A 20565-nucleotide genomic window follows, 5' to 3' on the forward strand; every position below is an offset into this window, starting at 1 on the left:
AAAGAATAGTATCAGTAACATTGTTAACACTGTGCTACATTACAGAGAAATACAAAAGCGTACTAATGAACCTTCATTAATATAGGCCTATATTATATCTACAAGTGCACGTCACACACTGAGCGAGCCGCCTGTTAATGATGCTGTGGGCTAATGGGCATGTAGCTACTTCCATGTTTCAGATGATACGTCATGTTTGTAGTCGACCAATAAAGATGAGTTTACATATCACCTTGGGTTCGTCCTTCACCTTCTCAAAATGATCCCACACTTTGGATTTCCTGCCCGACATGTTATTAACTAGCCTGTGGAATAACCGCAGGTACCAGCCCTGGAAATTAGGGGCTGTACATATGCCACATCTTTAACCACCTGGAAAACGGGAGGTCAGGTGCTGGGTGCTACTCTTGCGCCTTTTTTGTGCCAGCATTCAAGAGCGTCTGAGGTTGAGTTGCAACCTAAACAAGTATCATATAGCCTATTTACCTGAAATCCTGAGTGCAGAGCTGGTCTTCTTCCAGGCGCTGTTTATAAGTGTGTAGGCCTATCGTCCATGGGACAGATGTGTACAAAAATGACCTTTTCTGTTTTTATCAGACTGAATATTTACAGAAGAAGGGAAAGATATCTGTCGTCTGTGATTGGTTTGTAACTTGACTCCTGTCTGACTGCTGAGCGTGGCCTCTTCCTGTGTCTGTCCTTTCAAATTAAATTTCCACATGGTCCAGTCATATAGGTTTTGATGTAGTTTCAAGTTATTTTGTTTTTTCCTGTCACCAATGCAGTTTTGCCGACTAATGACCTTTCTGGTCGACTAACGTTCGGTTGACCACTGGGGTGCAGCCCTAGCATCCACTCTACCAATTTCCATGGGGGAGGGGAATTTCCCTAACCACTCACTACAGACCAACACATGAGCCTGTATCTACTATCATTTTAAACCCACAGTGATGCATAGTCATGCCAACATACCTGTTTTGTTGGGGTTTAAAGACTAGAGCAGAGCAAAATAATGCTCTGATGTTGTGGGATATCAGAACAGCATTGATGGTGATGTTTATCTTGTCTATTGCACTCACCATTGTTATTACTTCTCATTGGTTCTGGCACACCTCTTGACAATGGCATTAGTCCTGCACCTGGCTAAGCGAGTTCCCCCGCGGCGCTCATTGGTCTTTTTTTATTCTAACTGAGAAACTATTGTTTAATGTCACGTTGCCAAATGAATCAATCAACTTGTACTCATAAGAGTGGACAGATTCAAAGGTCTGGACCCAGGCAATCAAAGATTTAGTGTTGTTCTTGGTCTTTTAGGGTTTTTACTGTTGGTCAGACGAATCAAGAAAATGAATGATGTCATCTTGTACTCTAGACTATGAGATTGGCATTTTTGGATGTTTTTAAACCAAATTTAATCAAGGAAATAATCAGAAGATTAATTGTTAATGGAAATAAATGTTGGTTGCAGCCCTAAAAAATGTACAATCATGAATTGTGTCTCAAATGCATTATTTTATTACTCTCTGGCCCTCTATATCTATCCAATATATAGATGGAGAGAACGAGAGACAGTTGCAGCCACAGCCAATGCCCCCTCCATGTGTTTTACCCTACGTGTAGTGTTTTGATGTGTATGCTGAGTAGGATGTGCTTGAGATTTGTTCCACCTGCTGAGATGTTCCATCCCCACTTCTCACTTCCTGCCTGACAAGCCGGGGATCCTAATTGGAGCAGCACCCGGTCCGCCTCTCCAGGCCAGAGGATGCAATTTGAGGACCAAGGAGTTACAAATGCTTGGCCAGCTTGACACTCAGCACAGCTGGGGGTTTTCAGCTTGCCAACATGCCTCTCGTCGTCTCAGAGTTAGTAGATGTTAACTACTGTGTTAACTTGGACTGAAGTACTCAGAACCTACCCAGGGACTGGGTCGGGTTTATATAGTTTTAATAACTGATTATATTAAGATACTCGATCCAGAAGTTGCTGCTTTGTCTGTTTTTTTGTGTCCTATCAGGTAAGGTCAGATATTGAGGTGTTCTTTCCATTTTTGGTGTCTCTTAGGAAAAGTTATTGTAGCTCTCACTTTAACAGTCCTCTTTTCCTTGATTTAAACAGCACCCACAAGCTCTTTTCCCCTGAAGTCTTCCTCACATATTTCTGTCTGTATCAATTATCTAAGCTCCTTGATAATAGATAATGTTAGTTTACCAAACGAACCTGATGTAATGCTGCTTCCCTGTCCCTGGGTTGTTGCAGCATGTGTAACAGTGCTGGAAAAGGCCATACTCTCCAGGGTAAACCTGTGACAGGTCTTACAGGAGGACAGAGTCCCTGCTGCAAGTCATCCTTTCCTCACAGAGGACTGTGTTCACATTCTTGGCGTGAAGTCAAACTCGTTTAAGGTCGGTGTCAGAGTCCGACAAAGTTGTCCCTTCGCCTGTTCGTGATGTTCATGGATATGTATCGAGGCGAAGCCAAGGCCCGACTGTCCGGCTCAGTGACATGAGGATGCCATCCCTGCTGATTGCAGAGAAGTGTCATCCTTTCAGCCTTTTTAACTGAAGGGTTGTTGCAGCTGTGGCGTAGTTAGCTTTTTACATCTGTGCACACTAAATTACTTAAGATATAGTTAGACATTCTGTTTAATATAAAGATAAGCTTCTATCCGCCTCTTGAACTTGCACTGTTGAGCAGAAAGAAGGACAAACTAACACTACACTGACAGCAGCTGAATTTATTTTCATTCGAGGAGATGAAAAAGTCTTTGCACGGCCCCAGTTTTAAGGATTGAATCAGTATTCATAGGTATGCCCGATAGCTGTTGTAAAGGTCTTACACAGGTGCTGTTAATGCATTAGAAACTGCAGTTTTTAATGTGCATGGCACTGGAATATACTCTTAATAAAAGCTCCTCTGCCTGGATGGTACCAACCAGGTATACCTCAGATAGACGAATGATATTTTGTTGAGGTATATTGCATCCACAGTGCACACGCAGTCTATCAAATGTTATAAAGTAGCACTGTCTCTTGATAAAAGCACTTGCAGGGCCAGGGAATTTGAGAAAGCCATGTTTCTTTTCTCACCTCTCTGTTAGGTGTGTCCATTTTGTGGTTGAGATTAAAATATATGACCTTTAAATGATACCATAATAGCATTCTTGACGCACACAATGACCACTCCGACACCGCAATGCCTTCTTTATCTGTCTTAGCCTTGAAGCTGCTATGTGACAAATGCCGCAGTGAGGCTTTTGATGAAAACCAATAGACAGGACCATGCATCCTCTGCTTTGGCATCTTGTCACTGGATGCTTGTTTCTCATTGATTTTTAGAGCTGCTAATGTTTTTTAGTCTTTGAATGACCTGGCGCCAAGTTGTCTCTGAACTTTATGACAAAACTCCTCAGACAGGAGCCTCCTGACAGTTTCTGTGTCAAGGTTAAAGACCAAAGGTGACCATGCTGTTGCTGTCAGACCTTCTTAGCTTACAGTATGTACGATCTTCCAGTGTAGTGGCATCCAAGACCTTATTTTTTTATCATCTTTGATGTTTACTTTTCTTGCATCCCTGCAGCCTTGTCTGATCTCGGTATTTTGCATTTCTTATCCCCATGACTCCCTCTGTTTATTGAGGCATTTAGGTTAGTCAGTCATTATAACCTTGACTAACAGATTTCCTGTGGCAAATGCACACAATCTGATAGTTATTGTTCTTGACAGCACCCATTTATGCTATAATTTAAAACGGTAAAATCCCCTTGCGCATTGAAAAGATACATTTCAACAGCTATCATCACACCTACACTATGCTGGAGCATGGCAATGCAACAGTGATGCAAAAATAATCTCTGCAAAAGGAATTTCTCTTTGCTATACCTGGTGCAATAAAGAGTAGGCTGAGACAGCAGGGTGGCCAAATGCTACGCACATTAAAATGCCCACAATCATCTGGCAGCCTGTGATAAAATAAATAAATAAATAAATAAAGGATACTATGGTCTCGTTAGTGAGCTTTCCTATAAGGAAGGGAGCTGCTGCTTTCTGTGCAGAAATGTACTTTGAGTTTCTGTAGGAGCATTGCAGTCCTCTGCACAGGCCATGTCATAAAACATTCAACTTGCTATATGACAACATGATGAAGAGTTCTAAACATGGCTTAAACCAAAAAACCCCGCTGCACAGGCAGGAAGTCATTTTACTGTCCACTAAAGCTGGAACTATTATTTTTATTTTGTTTTTATGTGATCTGTTTGCTTCATGCTGCCCTGCCCATTTTATATCTTATACTTCTAACTTTATTGTAACTCCTCCTCAGGTTTAGTGCTAGCTGCACTGGTGGATGTTGTAAACAAAAAATACATTTGGGAAATGTATAGCATCTGAACTGCGGTAATCGGATAGTTTAACAGGACCACATCCATCAGGCATCAGAGACGTATGAGGACTTATTTGTTTGTTAGCGTCTCTTTGTGTAGATGGTTCTGCTGTGAGACACCAACAGCAAATTCTCTCAACAGCAAATTTCTCAAAGCTAATGGTACTTAACGGGCTTAACTGATTAAGAGATGAGAGAGATGAGCTAACTACCTGATTGCCAGACGCTACTTTTTCTGTGTCATGTACCGAATCCCAATTTCTTCACCACAGAGATTTGGGGTTTTATTTAGACTTTTTGTTTTACAATTAAACAAACAGACAAAATAGAAACAAAGCACTCAGTACCATTTAAAGGAAACAACAGAGAGAACGACAGGGGATTGATATCTAGAACTGTCAGTCGACAACAAAACTGACAAAACAAGTCCATGAGTTATACAGTTAGGTCTCATTAAACAGTATCCAAAATGGCCTCCACACCTTCAGGAAATAGTTTTGCTCAAGCAAATCTGTTTCATCTTAGAGATACAAAGTATTTTGTTGAGCCACCTCCTGAAACATTAGGAAGACAGAGACCAGTTTAGAATACCAATTTTTAGCTGCAACATGCCTGTCTCAGGGGTCGTACACATGCTGTGTTTTTACGCCTTCAGATTAATTGTTTTCAGCGTAGACACGTGGCAGGTGTGCTCAAACGCCACAGCGGCCTTTCCTTTTTTCCGTATATATCAGTCTGCGATAATTATGGAGGAGAAGTTCGTCATTTTAGTGCGGAGCCGCCAGAGCTCTCCATCTGTCTCATGGACAATGGGCCTACACACAAACGGCGGGGGGAGGAAAAGGGCCACAAAATATTGCCAAATTACAATCTGGGTGAACGGGGTTTTAAAAAGAAGTATTAAAAGCTACTGTTACTGCCCTCATACAGCCAACTGTAGCTCACCTGTTAGCCTGTAGCCAAACCACAACACCAAGCACCTTAGCCCAGACAGAGCTCCCTCACTAGCATTAGCCAAACCTGCTTTCACGTTATAGGTACTAGCTATAGAGACTGTTTAAGCCCTACTGTCCTCATCCATTGTCTCCCATTCTATTTCACACAATCTCACAATGCATTTGATTTTCCTTTTGTTATATTTGCAGTGTGATGGGAGCAGATCTTAACTCAGTCAGGGATATGTCAAAATTGCAATTGAATTTTGATCAAGATTCATTGCGCACTGCCAAAGCAGGATCATACACCCCAGTATCACTTTTTTTTTCTTGATTAAATACCGTGCAGCGAGCACCAGGCTGTCGCAGAATAACCACAGAAACACTCATTCTCTTCCCCGCCTCACTGCTTGGGTTATATCTTGACATCCCATGCAGTTTCCCAGCAGTAAAAATGATCAGTTTTAACGTTGGTGTCACCCTCGGGACACTTGTGACACACAATTTAATCGGGTCCATAAAAAAAAAAAAAATCATAAGACAATTAAAGCTCCTCTCTCCTCTTGACATCGCAGAAAGCCCTCAGGAACATAGGTGCCCAATAATCCCCTTTCCATATCTTCAGCCAAAAACACAGCGTTACCGAGGCAACAGCTGTGTGCATCGTCTTTTTTTCCAACGTGCATGACAAAAGTAGTGCCTGAAGCATCACATTTATAATTGCAATCGAGGTAGATCTGTGGCTGAGATGGTCAACGTGATATGTTAGCACAGAATAATGTCTGTTTATCCGGCTGTGTTAGTTACATTTCACAGAGATATGATGTGAAACAGGAAAGATTGTTTTGTGCACAGGAGGTTATGCAACCATGGAAGGGTTTAATTGTCTGTTCCTATGTGCCTGCAGCCTCAAAAACACCAGAAGTGCACCGCCACTCCCTCTGCACTCATCACACTCCACTGCAATTTGTGCCATGCACCTTGATTCACAAAATATGCTCCCACTGCCTTTGCCAATAACCTTCAAGCACTATTTCTCAACTTACTGTATTTGGATCAGGAACAAAATCTGACCGGTCATTGTCTCCGACTTTAAAAGCCTAAAATACCTCAGTGCTCTGCCAACTTCAATCAAAAGCCCAATATTTAATGCTTTATGTCCTTTTTTGTGCCAGCTGATCTAAATAATGCACGGCTAGAGCAATTCTTCACTGAACAAACAACTTTTTAAGAGGTTTCACTGTTTTAAATACAGCACTTATTCAGGTCTTGGATGTGTATAACACAATGTCAGACATTTTAGGAGTTTCTCAGGGTCTGCAGACATTCTACCAATACAGCCAGCCCTGATATGAAGCTTTAGGCTCCCGGAAGATTATGACATTTGAGAGATTCTGGCTGTCAACCATAAAGGTCAGGGTAAACCCTGAAAGACGTATATGGTTAAAGTGAGTAGATGAAAAAAAAGCAAGAGGAAGGTGGCGTTATATTTTCTACAATCTCCAGTTACATATGGATTTAACTTATTGCAAAGAATGAACCTATAAAACCAAAATAGCAGCCCAGTTGCCATAACAAAATGTTGGCATTGTACATTTCTGCAAACCATGGATCCATTACATTTGTACATTTCATCTGTATCATATCAGTGTTTCCAAAGCGTTGTAGTGTGTGAGCTGACTTAGAAACTAGGAGGCAAAGGGAATGGTGTATGGTGCATCACCCAGACTGAGACTGTTGCCAAGCTGCAGACCACTGTTCGAGACCACCACCAACAGTGGTTGTTTTTTTTTTATGGTTGTCAGCTTTTGTGTCACCTGACATGGGTGTTTTTTAGTGTCCCATTGCCACTTTATCAGCATCTTTTATGCTGTTGAACCTGGGTGTTTATTTAGCAACCTGTCGCTGCTTTCCTAGCAGCTTTTGTGCTGTTGAATGTCAGTGTTTTTTAGCCACTCATCACTGCTTCTCCAGCAGTTTTTGTGCCGTTGAAGGCCGGTGTTTTCTAGCAAGCCATCGGCACTTTTCAGCAGCTTTTGTGCGTTCAATGTCAGTGTTTTTAGCCACCTTTCACCGCTTTTCCAGCAGCTTTTGTGCCGTTGAACAGGGATGTTTATTAACAACCCTTCACCACTTTTCAGCAGCTTTTGTGCCATTGAATGTGGGTGATTTTTAGTGTCCCATTGCCACTTTCCCAGCACCTTTGGTGCTGTTGAATGTGGGTATTTTTTAGCAACCCATCCTTGCTTTTCCAGCAGCTTTTTGTGCTGTGAACGTGGGCAATTTTTTTTGTGCAGCTGAATGTTTTCAGGCACCTGTCACTGCCTTTTCAGCAGCTTTGGTGCCGTTAAAAGTATTGGAATTTTTTAGCAACCTGGTGCCGCTTTCCAGCAGCATTTGTGCTGTTGAATGTGGGTGGTTTTTAACAACCTGTCACTGTCTTTCCAGCAGCTTTTGTGCCATTATATGTGGGTGTTTTTTTTTTTGTTTGTTTGTTTTTTTTTTTAAAGCAATCTGCCTTCCTTTTTCCAGCGGCTTTTGCGCTGCTAAATGTAGGCATTTTAAGACAAAACATAATCTTTTCCTAACAATAACCAAGTGGTTTTCGTGCCTAAACATAACCACACATTAGCCACACATTAGCCACAGTGCAGTTACAATAATATAAAAAAGTAACGTGTCTGTTGTTTACAGAAACATACAGTGCCAACATTTTGCTGACAATTGGGTTGCAAAATAGAGATGGTTTTATTTCAACAATAACTTTAGTACAAACATGCAGATTTCGTAGTGGCTCCAGTCTCAAAAGTCTGAATCGATGCTTGTTCTGATCTGTGATTTCTTGCTCTTTTTTTGTAGAATATGATTCTGTGACGGCGATTTCCTCCTCTCTTCTCCCCGATGTTCTACGGAGTGTGAGAAACAAAAGGTGAACATCTGCGGTGACAATGGATCCTGTGCAGGTATTGTTAGATGATGAATGTTCATGAATTCATTTCGAGGCGAGTATGCTAAACTGTGCAAGATGTTGCACAACTGTCTTATTTCTTATTTGGTTTTTCTTTCTACCCCCACAAAAACAGCTTTGAACCACCGGTCAAAAACAAAATAATACCTTTGAATATCAAATCCAATCTCAATGGTAATCTAGCAAGAACAATTTCAACGGTGTAACTGTGCAACTGAGGCATCCCCAACAGCCTTTCATCAAACAATAGTGGATGATTTGCTCTGCACATAATGTACTTGTTGAAAATGTTTTATGCAGTTTTGGCAAGCAGGTTTAGTCCCTGAATCACTGGGATGTGCACATGATATCGCTCTTGTCAGGAGTCCTCTATCTCTGCCAAAATACAGTAATACGAGTTATTTGTTTGGGGAGTTTTTACGTAACAAATTACAGATATGGGAGAACATTTGTGCAGGATTAAGATCAGTGACAATCACAGAAATGATCATAAATCAGTGGGCGTCTGGAGGTAACATTATTCCTGTGTGAGTGGAGCTTCAGTGATTAATCTTGTTCCTCTCCTCCACATAAATGGGGGAATGATGAGAGCTCACCAAACAGGAGAATGAGTGAGGTAACAAAAATTCCTGGAAGCAGTGAGTACGCTGAGAAATTCAAAGTCATGCAAAAGCACTCCACAACCTTAAAATATTCAATTTCTTCACTCCATCCTACAAATCATGTTTGGTTGTGCAGGATAAGTGAAGTGAAGTGTGTGTCCTTTTCTCCCGGTTTGTATTAACCCAGCATGGCCTTCTCATTGTCCTGCCTTGTTCCACTTCTCATCATCTCTGCCCCTGTGGAGCCACGCTGTAAATTTCCCCTCAGAGCTTCTTGGTCATGACTGACATGATCATGGCCGAAGCCCCAATATACTTAGAGGGCTCTCGTGATTATGTGCTGTCAGCTGTGATCATTATCATCATCAGACAGTAGCTTGATGCCACATCTCCACTTGAGCTGTGTGCTGAATCTCAGTGCATATTGACATCTCCAAAACAAGCTTCTGTGCAAGGCGATGCATGCCTTCGCTGGCTGTTTTTTAATAGCTGCTAACAGTAGTGGGAGTTAACCCTGTTATTTAGAACATGAGTCATTTCCAAAACATGTTATAAACATTAATTTATGGGCATAATATTTGCCTTCCTGCAAAAAAACCAAGACAGTGCTTTCCCTTAACACTCCGGAAGACATTACCCCCATTTATTTTGTAATCACCTGAGATACTTTGAATTTAACTGCATCATGCCTTACTGTGCCTCCAGGAACAATATGGAAATGCTAATCCCCGCAACAATCTGCCTCTATCTTTGACGCACGTTTTATTTGGCTTCATCTGCATGCAGAATCCAAATAATAGCAATTACAAACACATCCTCTAATCACGGCACTTCAGATGTAGCAGGTTCACTACAGTATAGTCACGGAGGCACAACATATCCATCTGCAGCTCTCGGAAAAGATAACACCTCCCTCAACAAAATCTGTTCTCCCTGACACATTCCCTGCTGGACAATAAATCTGAGTTTGCTTTCCCTTCCACCATGCAGCCATTTGCTGTGGAAAAAAAGCGGGGCTCTCTGCTGTGTGTGTGTCTCAACAGATGAAGAAACTGGCTGAGAGAAGTCATTTACTTGTGGTCACACTCATGAGTCCAGGGAGTCATCGCATTATGAGCCCTGTAGCGTGCAGACTGAGAGATGGCGGGGGGGGAAAGGCTGCGAGGAGCCACAGATGACTGTGCATTACATCAAAGCAGAGGTGTGGTAAATACATGAATATGTGATGCGCAGAGGAGGGACTCCTTAAAATGTGGTGTGCAAAAAAACACAGCGGAGAGTGGGGGGAATTATCCTGAGTGAAATACTTCTTATAATCGGGATAATGTCCAGTAATTAAGGCCAGAGCTCGGCCTCTGACTTTGCTTGGAGAGCATGAAAAGATGAAGCTAAAAATGACTGCGAAATCATAATTCTTCCTGCTGTGAAGTGTCTGCTTTTTAACCTGTGCACGCACATTTTAACACGCAGCACCAACAGGTTTGTTTATGTACAGCTCGTCTGGAAAAGCTCTGCGCATACACATGCATTGAAATGATCATCTTTAAGAATGCAGCCCGGTGTTTGTTGTTTGTTTCCTCTCATGCAGCAAACAAAACAACAATGCAACAGTAATCCTGAAAGTGTGTCTCGTTTGTGGTGTTTGTGTTGACCCATTTCCACCTGGGGGGGGGGGGGGGTGTTTCGGGAATATTTGAATTATTGAAGATGTTGTGTCTGAGCATCATTCCAGTTGGACATTGCTCAGCATATGTGGCTGTTAACACCACAGAGCATGCACGGTCACCGACAGAGAGGAGGGGTGGGGGGATAAGGAGGAAGAGAGTGACACACACACACACACACACAGATTTCTCAAGAAGGGATTATGTTTTTTAATGAGGAAGGCTTATGCATCCTCATTATGTGCCACAGCAAAACGCACAACTATATTGTGTTTAAATTATTAAGGGAAACAAATCTCTTGAGTGAAATCGTGTGGCCGCATGGATTTTTTTTTTCTGTCGTCATAATAAGGATAATCTTTTTTTTTTTTTTTGCGTCAGTTAAACTTATCAATTCAGAAACACACACACACACACACACACACACACACACACACAACACTACTGGCATTCATTTTGTTTCATGGAGCAGAGACGCAGATATCCGCCAGACCCTCCGCTGTTACGCTTCCCCCCCTCCAAGGTTAAGTTAGCCTCTGCTCAACAGTCTTGTCACTGGTTGCGGTAGCTTGTTCCTGACAACATTTCCAGCAGGTCAAAAAGCACGAGCCCCGACTTTTCCAGTGCGGGTGCGGATTTCTGAACAGAAAACCATCGCGCGCGCCGTCCTCTAATTGCCCATTAACGGAAAGTAACAATCGGCGTAGTGTCGCATTGTGGTGCCGTTTGACTGTCCTGAGAAAGTCAAGCTGGAGAAACCGCCATTGTCTCAACTGCATTCCCACACATGATTTCAAAAGAAAAGAGAGAGAGAGAGAGCTCCACATTTGTTGCTCACACTGCCCAAACAGTACTTCAACCCCCCTGACCGCATCTGTGTCATAGCAGGCAACACGGTGAGCATGCAGCGCCGCATCCTCACATCAGCATCATTCCCACTCCAGCATGCGAGCAGAGACCTGTTAAACCATCAATTATAATGCAGCAGTTGTTGCATGTGAATGAAACATTGCCATCGAGCGCATTTCAAACCGTGTCGGGCTGTTAACCCTGGCAGCTGCATGTGCCAAAGCTGATAAATGACGTTAACATGAAACATAGGTAAAGACAAGCATTGGAAGGAAATCTCACCAGCAGCAATGAGCGGTGTGTTCTTGGTGTTTCTTCTCCCTCCCGACTGGCTTTCCGTGGAGTTAATGAGGTTCTGACGTTTGGTCCGACTGATTTCTCCCTCAGCTGTTATTGTCCACTGGGTTTTATTTTTTTTTTTTCTTCCAGCGGTGAAATAATAAGGGAAATATCGGCGTCCTCTCGCAAAGCTCTGCCCTCTTCAAACTAACCTTCCCGCCCCCTCCTTCTACCCATCTCAGATTGGTGCTGGTCAGGAGGGGCAAACCCTGAACCCGAGGGCTGGTTTAGAGGCGGTGATGTGTCACGCGGATCAATGCCCACATGGACATGCGGTGGACGCTTTTGCGGGAGGGCTCACTGTTACCCGACCAGCTTGTCAGTGATGCTCTCGACAGCTGGAGGGGACTCTCTTTCTCTCCCCCCACCCACCCCTCTCTCTTCTCCTTGTGCGTTATTGCACAACAGCCTCCCAGGCGAGACACAGCGGTGAGTGGGCCCACTTATTCAGCGGGCTCCGCGGTTTGAGCACTGACGCAGGTGCCCAAGGTCCAACCGCGACTAACAGAGATGCCAAGCCTGTGAGCTGCTGCTGACAGTGATATAGCAATCTCATCTGAGTCATTGCAGTAGTAGGAAATGGGAGCAGATCATCCCCACTCTGTGACCTTGGGGGTGGTGTGTGGTCTAATCAGGGAGAGGAGAAATCTGGGCAGGGGTGGGGGGACGAGAAAAATGAGACGTCTCTCCTCCAAATCAAAGATGTGCTCAAGGTGCCCTTGTGCAAGGCATGTACTGTAATGTCACCTCTAACCCAGCGGCGAATAGTACAAGTCTGCCTGCACTGTGCCAACTCCCAGGTGTGTTTGTGGATGTTTTTGTGAGTATCCTCTGACCTGGTTTTGTTCTCTGCTAGTTAATGGACAAAATCAAATGTATTACAAGTGGCAAAAATAGACAAAACTGAACTGCGTGACCTTCCAGTCAGATCCCATTTAAATGAAATATTACAGCTCCATGGGTTTAATCATTGCCACAGTAAATTTGCAACATGAGTATCTTTTGGATTTATCGCAAAACCTAATTCTGAAACCACTGTGACTCCAAAAACACCCCCGTTAAACACCCTGCTGTGTTCCCCTTCATGTTAGATACCACCCATGTTGCTTTCATGTATTTTTTTGTGGTCGGTTCTTGGACAAGCGTGCAAATTTAAAATAGAGGATGCTCTTTCAACTTAACCAAGTGATGGCAAGTGAAGTGACAGTGGCATGCTGAGTGCTTCATCACAATTTACAAGACGTAGATTATGTCAGAACGCTCATCTTTGATGAATAATGTGGGTTTTCAAACTACCCTCACTGCCAACAGTATTTGTTCTGTATTAAGTATCCTCTGTGACAGTGGTAGTGCTGATAATATCTATGCTCTGTATTCTCATGCAGCCAGACTAGCGAGTGGTAAACTAAATAAACACTTATCATGAGTAATAAATGAGCGGCGTCTGCAGCCAAGCCCTCTGAGACTTAAGTCATAACAGCTCAGACGACATCCACAACCTTTAGGTGACTTTAGTAACACTAAAGCTGTTCATCTTGAATGAATTAAACAAGATAGACGGTGATTTTTTTCCCCCCAATTATGTTATTTTAAAGGGACAGTTCACCCCAAAATAAAAGATACATATTTTACCTCCCACCTGTAGCGCTGTTTATCAGTCTACATAGTTTTGGTGTGAGTTGTCGAGTGTTGGAGATATCAGCCGTATCTCTCCAATATAATGGAACTAGATGGCACTTGGCTTGTGGTGCTCAAAGCACCAAAAAACACATTTGGAAAAACTCAACACCAATGTCTCTTTCCACAAGTTGTGACCTGGTTCCTCAAGATAATAACAACAGACTTTGTTGTGAGCAGTTTCACCCACAAATCGTATCACTGCACAGAAGGAAGCGTGCATCTACTGCTAGCTCACCTAGCACCGCTGAGCTAGCTAACGTTACAGCTCAGCCGAGGAGGACGCCATGAATGTTTCAGACTGTTTTCATCCACCCTGCCTGTGTTTTCCTATGCACCAAAACTCATACATATCGCTCGCAAGCATGAGTCAATAATTTGGGTGTAACCTATGTCCTCGAGTACTGACGCCCTCTACAGGAGGGGGCAGAGCTGCTTGCTCTTCCTGCGCACACTGAGGTCCTTTGATGTGTGTGTGGAGATGTTGACTATATTCTATCACACAGGGGTGGCCAGTGCACTTTTCTACGCTGCAGCGTGATGGGGAGGCAGCTTGGCGGACAAAAACATTAAGTGATTGGACAAGCTGGTTGAAAAAGCTGGCTCAGTGCTCGGCAGGAGACTGGACCCACTAAGATCTGTGGTGGAGAGGAGCACGTTGAACAAACTGAAAGCTATCACACACATATCACACACATCACATTAGCCACAGCTGGTTTTGCTGTGGAATGGGCAATTTTATTTTAATTCAATTTCTATTCATGCACTTATTTTAACTTATTTTATTTTATGTCTATTTACCATTATGATACCACTGTGTTGTTGTTGTTATTGATGAGGGGAAGTGTAATTGTTGTTCTTTGTCTTTTATGAGCTGCTGGACAGCTGAATTCCCTTTGGGGATGAATAAAGTTCTTTCTATTTTATTCTGTTCTATTTGGGAAAGCTGTGATCATGTGACCAACGCAGTGATCGGAGTGAAGAAAGAAGCAGCCCTGTTTGGAGGCAGGTTGGAGTGGTGGATGAGTCACAAAACACAGGACTTTTCCCCAGGAGACCGATGATAGGAACTGTCAGAACTTTGAGTGAACTTTGAGTCATTTTAGGGTACATTGTCACGCTTCTTTTCCTAAACCTAACCTCCGTAGCTTTACATTAAGCACATGACTTTATGTTATGTATGTAACATCATTTGTGGGTCGCAGATTCATGGGATGTCACATAAACTCTTTGAGAATATGCTGAATGTTTGAATCTCCCGCTGTCACGAGCACAACCCTCTCGTCCATGAGTAGATGCACACTTCCTTCTGCGCAGTGTGGAGTTTCTACAGAAAGACAACAGTTTCTACATAAAACTGCTCACAACAAGGTCTGTGGATTATCTTGAGTAACTGCGTCATGATCTCTGGAAATGTATGTCTTGCTCTAATGTCTTGCTGCTTTGAGCACCACAAGCTGAGTGCTATCTAGGTTCATTATATTGGAGAGAAGGGAGACATCTCTACAGCTGATATCTCCAACACTCAGCAACTCACAACAAAACAATCTCGACTGACAAATACTACTGCAGGTAAGGGGGATAATAAGTATTTTTGATTTTGGAGCGAACTGTTTCTTTAAGTTTGTTTCCATAGGATGACTTTGAAGATTGATTTAGATGAACTCACATGGCTTTTAACACAGTTCAGTGGTGCAACTGCTTAGACCTTTAAACACATGATGAACCTTTTGAGTCCTTGTGACTTTTGTTGAACTGTCACCACTTCCACCAACTATTGCATGGCTTTCCTTGAAGGGAAACGGGACAGTGGCATTCCTCTCTGCAAGGTCCACCCTGAGGTTTCATGTCCCTAATTAAGTTGCTGTGGAAGGGTTTCCCCCCATTCTCACTGAGGGTATAAGGTTGAGGATGCCATTTTCATTTATCATTTTCATTTATTGTTTCATTGTGAAGCCCTTTGAGACTGTAATTGTAATTAGAGGCTATAATAAACTTGATTTGCTGTGAGCTCCTGTGGGTGAGGAGCGGAAAAGGCGCCGGCCTGCTCTGCCAAGGAGCCTGCGAGCCACAAATAGAGACACAATTTGGGTGTCTGGCTGTAGGTCCTGCATGCCTATTTTAGGGCGAAAATCATCCATGCTCCCTCAAGCTTAATGGTTTTCTGCCTATATCATCAATGCCACCTGCTGTGTATGCTGCCTTCTGGCTTATTTCTTTAATCTCCCTCCTTATTTGTTTTTATGTGTAACCTCCCAGCATGTTAAGACTCTACTTGCAAATATGGCCAGCCAAAGGCTTGACATTTACACCACATTTTTGTCTTACCTTCTTTAAGATATGAATTGAGCACAATGCGCCATTTCCACGCTTTTCTGCAGTTACTGAGTGCCTTACAGTTAGCTTCCTTTCAATAATTCCTTGAGCCTGCATAATCATGTCCTCCAGCTAATAATTATAAACTCTGGAAAACTGACACTGAGATATGTGTATGGCTGGGCTGCTTTTGTTAATTAGTCCCAGCTTGCGGACAAAGATGTGTTGGCTTTTAAAAAAACTGTATGCAGAAAAAGTGCCATAGTTTGTTAAAAAATGTATTTTATATACATAGTGTAATGTAAAGAAAAAAGAACAGGGAGAAAGATTCAGTAGCTGAGGTTTTCTCAACCCCATCAGCTCATACATTTATTAAATCCGACCATAACCGCATCTCTGAATCTGTCTTTTTTTCCTAGCACATCTCAGGTCCAGACACTGTAATCTCTGTAGTCACATTGTTCAAGAGGAGACTCAAAGGCTGTCAGAGCCCAATCCAGTTCACTTTGGATGTGAATGAGAAATCCTTATCGCTCAATAACATCTACTTCTGGGGGTCAGTCTGAGCGAGACACTTAAGCCCCAAGAGGTACTGCCAGCCAAAAGGTTGCTCTCGGCAGCTCTGAGGTGTGAACATGTATCTGAATGTCATGTTGGCAAGCAGTCTCATTGTAACAACCAACCTTTGTGTGTTCTTCTTTTCTCTGCGCCTAATGAGTGTGACCTTTTTGACACTTTGTATTCCTGAAAATGAAGCTGCTGTTTTTCCTTCATTCTTCATTGCATATTGACGATTCCACCAAGGGGCCTGCCCTCCTGTTGTTGTGTGCATGCCCCAGTCTGTGCCACAGGTGCAGGGGTTATCACGGTTGATGTATGAGTGCAAGATGTTTTTGATGCTTTTTCTGTCATGAAGACAGAGCTGCGTGTTAGGTTCTCACAGATGGGCGCATTCATGGATGGATTACTAAACTGGGCACTGGCCCATGGGCCCAAAGTGTCAGAGGGCCCCCTGAACCTTCACTTGCAAAATGTCAAATGTCAAATTAACACATACTGACCAGAAAAAGGCTCAAAATGGCCACAAAGAGACACAAAAGGACCACAAAGAGATGCAAAATAACTACAAAGAGACACAAATAACTACAAACAACAGGCTAAGCAACCACAAAGAGACATAAAACAAAAAAAGGACACACATAACAACCACAAGGGGACACAAATGACTACAAATTGACACAAAACAACCAAAAAAGACACGAAATTACCTCAACAAGACACAAACAACTTCAAAAAGACACTAAAGAACCATAAAGGGACACAAAATCACCACAAAGAGATGCAGCAGAACTGCAAAGAGACACAAAAAATAACAAAACAGGCTAAGCAACCACAACAAAAGCACAAAATAACTCAAAAGAGAAACTCAACAACCACAAATGACACAAATTACCTCAACAAGATACAAACAACCACAAGAAGATACAAAACAACATCAAGGGGACACACATGACAACACAAAACAACCAATAAAGACATAAAATTCCCTCAAAAAGACACAAACGACTACAAAAAAGATAAAAATGTACCACAAAGAGACACAAAGCAACAAAAAAGACACAAAATTACTTGAAAGAGACACAAAAAAATCCCACGTAGACACAAGAGGATCAGGAAGAGACACGGAAGGACCACAAAGAGATGCAAGACACACAAAATAACTGTAAAAGCAGGCTAAACAACCACAAATAGACACAAACGACTTCAAAAAAACACAAAGGACCACAAAAGGATGCAGTGGAACTGCAAAGAGACACAAAATAACTACAAAAACAGGCTAAAAAAACCACAAAGAGGCACAAAACAACTACAAAGAGACTCAAACCAAGGACCAAGGAGACACAAAACAACCACAAGACATTAAATTACCTCAGTAAGAAGGACTACAAAAAGATAAAAAGAACCACAAATAGACACAAAATGAGTACAAAGGGACACAAAGCAACAAAAAAAGAAAGAGTCACAAAAGAAACTCAAGGAGACACAAAATGATCACAGAGACAAAAAAGGACAATAAAAAGATGCAGCTTAACTGCAAAGAGACACAAAATAACTACAAAAACAGTCAAAGCTACCACAGAAAGACACAAAATGATTACAATGCAACATAAAACAACCAAAAAGAGACAAAATTATCTCAGTAACACACTAAATTACCTCAGTAAGATGTAAATACTACAAAATGACAAGAAAACATAAAGAGACAAAGCCATAAAACGATGCAAAAAACAACAACAAAAACTATATTGGCAAAGTCTAAAAATCTGTGTATCTTCCTCCTGTGAGGTGTTGGGGCCCTTTTGCATGTCTGTTCCCAGGGTCTACTGCCTCCTAATCCACCCATGGACGCGTTATGTCTTCAGATGAGATCAATCTGCGAATAACTAGTGGAGCCCCCTTGTGACAGCTCAAAGTAGCAGCTTAAATTAATGAACAATCAATCCCATCACCATGCATTAAACAGTGTCATGTACATGACGTGTTAAATGTATACAGTTGCAGCCGAAGCTGAAGTTCAGGCAGGAAACCCAAGTTGTGCGTGCCACATCAGCTGGCCATCAGCTTACTCTAATTAGCGCTAATTACTTTCAGCATTAAATGCCAGGCAGTTCATTGAAGCTGTCAGCTCTTCATTTAAGCCATCAGGTCCTGTGTCATTCAGTGGTTCTGCCACACTGCTCATTGTGTGGATTCACCACCCCAGTCTCCTCCTGCTCTGGTTCCCTAGTAATCAAACACACTCGCAGTGGCATGTTTCTGAAGGCCTCCCCCTCGTAATGACTTGCATTCCACATCTCGGTGATATGTGTCTGCAGGGCTCTGCTCTGTACACCTCCGGGGTGATTTGATCTCGACATCTGACAGGGCGAACTGCAGAGAGTCTGTGCTGCCAAATACAACTGCGTAAACATTTTTACAATAATAGTTTTCCCTTCGTGATGGAAATGTTTCTGATTGAACTGTGCACATTTGACCACAGAGCCAAATGTCACATTTAAATGTACTGTATATTGCTTTAGGAGGAGTTAGAGTGTATAAAGGAAGTGCTGTGATCATCATATAAAAATCAAGCGTCACAAATCATTGTCAACTATGTAATTAATCACCAAGTGCTTTGGGATTCAGCACATAAACACTGTTAGCTTGATGCTAATTGCTTTTGAAAGCTATTGTTGCTTGTTAACAAGTCCTCGCTCCATCCATCAATCTGTCCACTCTCTCTAATCGCTCCCCTGTCTCCCAGAGTCTGCAGTCCCGCCGTAAACACAGTGACAAAATAGGTCATTTGGCAGTGTGCTGCGAAATGACCCAGGGTTGTTGAGGTTATGTATAGATCACCATCATTTTAATTTAAATGTATAATGACACCACGGCTGCCACTTGATTTCGATCCACTCCAAAACTCAGCAGCAGCCGTCTGAATTCAGACCATATTAGTTCCAAATAATCCCAGATGGGACTCTGGCATTTTCCACTCAAGATGTGTGCCTGCTCTGAGCACAAGAGGTGCTCGTGGCCAAACACACTGCTCTACAGCGATGCTTCTCAATCCTGGTTCTTGGCACTAGAGGGGTACCGCTAATTTTCTATCCCATCACCTCGTTAATTGAAGCTCATTGCATTCTCTCAGCCTTTAATCAGCCTTTGATCAGATGGCTGAAACGAATGCCAGGAACATATTTAAAGTGAAAACCCCCTCCATGGTCGTCCCCAGATGTGGATATATATTTTTATATAAGCAGCAAGCCTCCTGAGACTAGGTGAGCACTGCCTGTCCCAGAAGTGTGCTGTAGCCTATTTGACTGTCGAGCACAGAACACAAGTTTAGATTTGTTCTCAAAAGTAGTTCTCTGGAGATTGCACGGGTCTGTGCGACTGGATCAGACTGGTTTTTGTGTTGTTTGACACCCTTTCTACCTTGGCAAAATTCTGTGAGGCTTCGTATGAGCTCAGTCCTTTCACTGAGCAAAAAAGATGTACCTTCTTTTATGTATATATGCATTTGATATTTAATTTAATTTGGTAGTCATGCCCTAATATAAAGACCCTTGTTAAAAACCCATAGAGATTAATACTGTGCTGTTACTATTTCTTAAAACTTCTGACATCATACAAGCATACTTTATAGTGCGATGTCTCCACCACATCTAGAAGCGGTACTCAGTCTTCATCTGCTTTAAATGCCATTAGTGTCTCCGCTGGCTTAATTCTATTGATTTCTGCAGATGTTAATTGGAAGAATGTCTTTTCTCACATTTTAATCTGGTAACGGACACATTTTAAAAACAAGGAAGATGCATCATCATCAGTTACTAACCGTGTCCCTTAGAAATAAACAAATATATATATTTATTTTGCAAGTAATGAGTGAGAGAATCTGCTCAACTAGGAACAGGCATAAAGATGTCTCCTTTTCCATCTTCACATATTTAATATCAAGTAACTGAGTTCCACATTGAGTAGAAATTAATAATAACCCTACGACTGAAGCTTCCATAAATGTAACTTAGGCTTATTCGTAGATCAGCCTCTTGAATTCCACCATGGTCATCTCAGCTGCAGAAGGATTCACAAACACTGTGAGGGCAGTCTTCACTCTTTGGACACTTTTATTCTGACAGTAAAATAATTTAGAAAAGTCTTTTTGTGATGGCTGTCAATTCAGAGCTCTTCATGCTAAAGTCCCTGAACACTAACACATGCAAACACAAATAAGGTATTTTTACAGTTGAAAATCAAAATAGATAACTTACCTATGACAGCTGGATACCGTTAGG

The 20565-nt window shown here is 42.3% G+C and overlaps 1 protein-coding gene and 1 long non-coding RNA gene across 4 annotated transcripts in view; one reads left to right on the forward strand and one right to left on the reverse strand.

Moving 5' to 3' along the window:
- gabra3 (gamma-aminobutyric acid type A receptor subunit alpha3) overlaps window positions 1-12105 on the reverse strand; it is a 146353-nt gene extending 134248 nt beyond the window's left edge. For all 3 annotated transcript variants that reach the window (XM_049593161.1, XM_049593162.1, XM_049593160.1), the window contains exon 1: window positions 11678-12105. The gene's annotated coding sequence lies outside the window, so the exon portion shown is untranslated. The remainder of the gene's footprint in view (window positions 1-11677) is intronic.
- Window positions 1-20565, forward strand: part of LOC125899045 (uncharacterized) — a 174664-nt gene that overhangs the window by 151448 nt on the left and 2651 nt on the right. The window contains exon 3 of the long non-coding RNA XR_007450700.1: window positions 8172-8275. This is a non-coding gene — a long non-coding RNA (uncharacterized LOC125899045). The remainder of the gene's footprint in view (window positions 1-8171; window positions 8276-20565) is intronic.

This window comes from Epinephelus fuscoguttatus, linkage group LG12, assembly GCF_011397635.1.
Source record: "Epinephelus fuscoguttatus linkage group LG12, E.fuscoguttatus.final_Chr_v1".
Taxonomy (NCBI): domain Eukaryota; kingdom Metazoa; phylum Chordata; class Actinopteri; order Perciformes; family Serranidae; genus Epinephelus; species Epinephelus fuscoguttatus.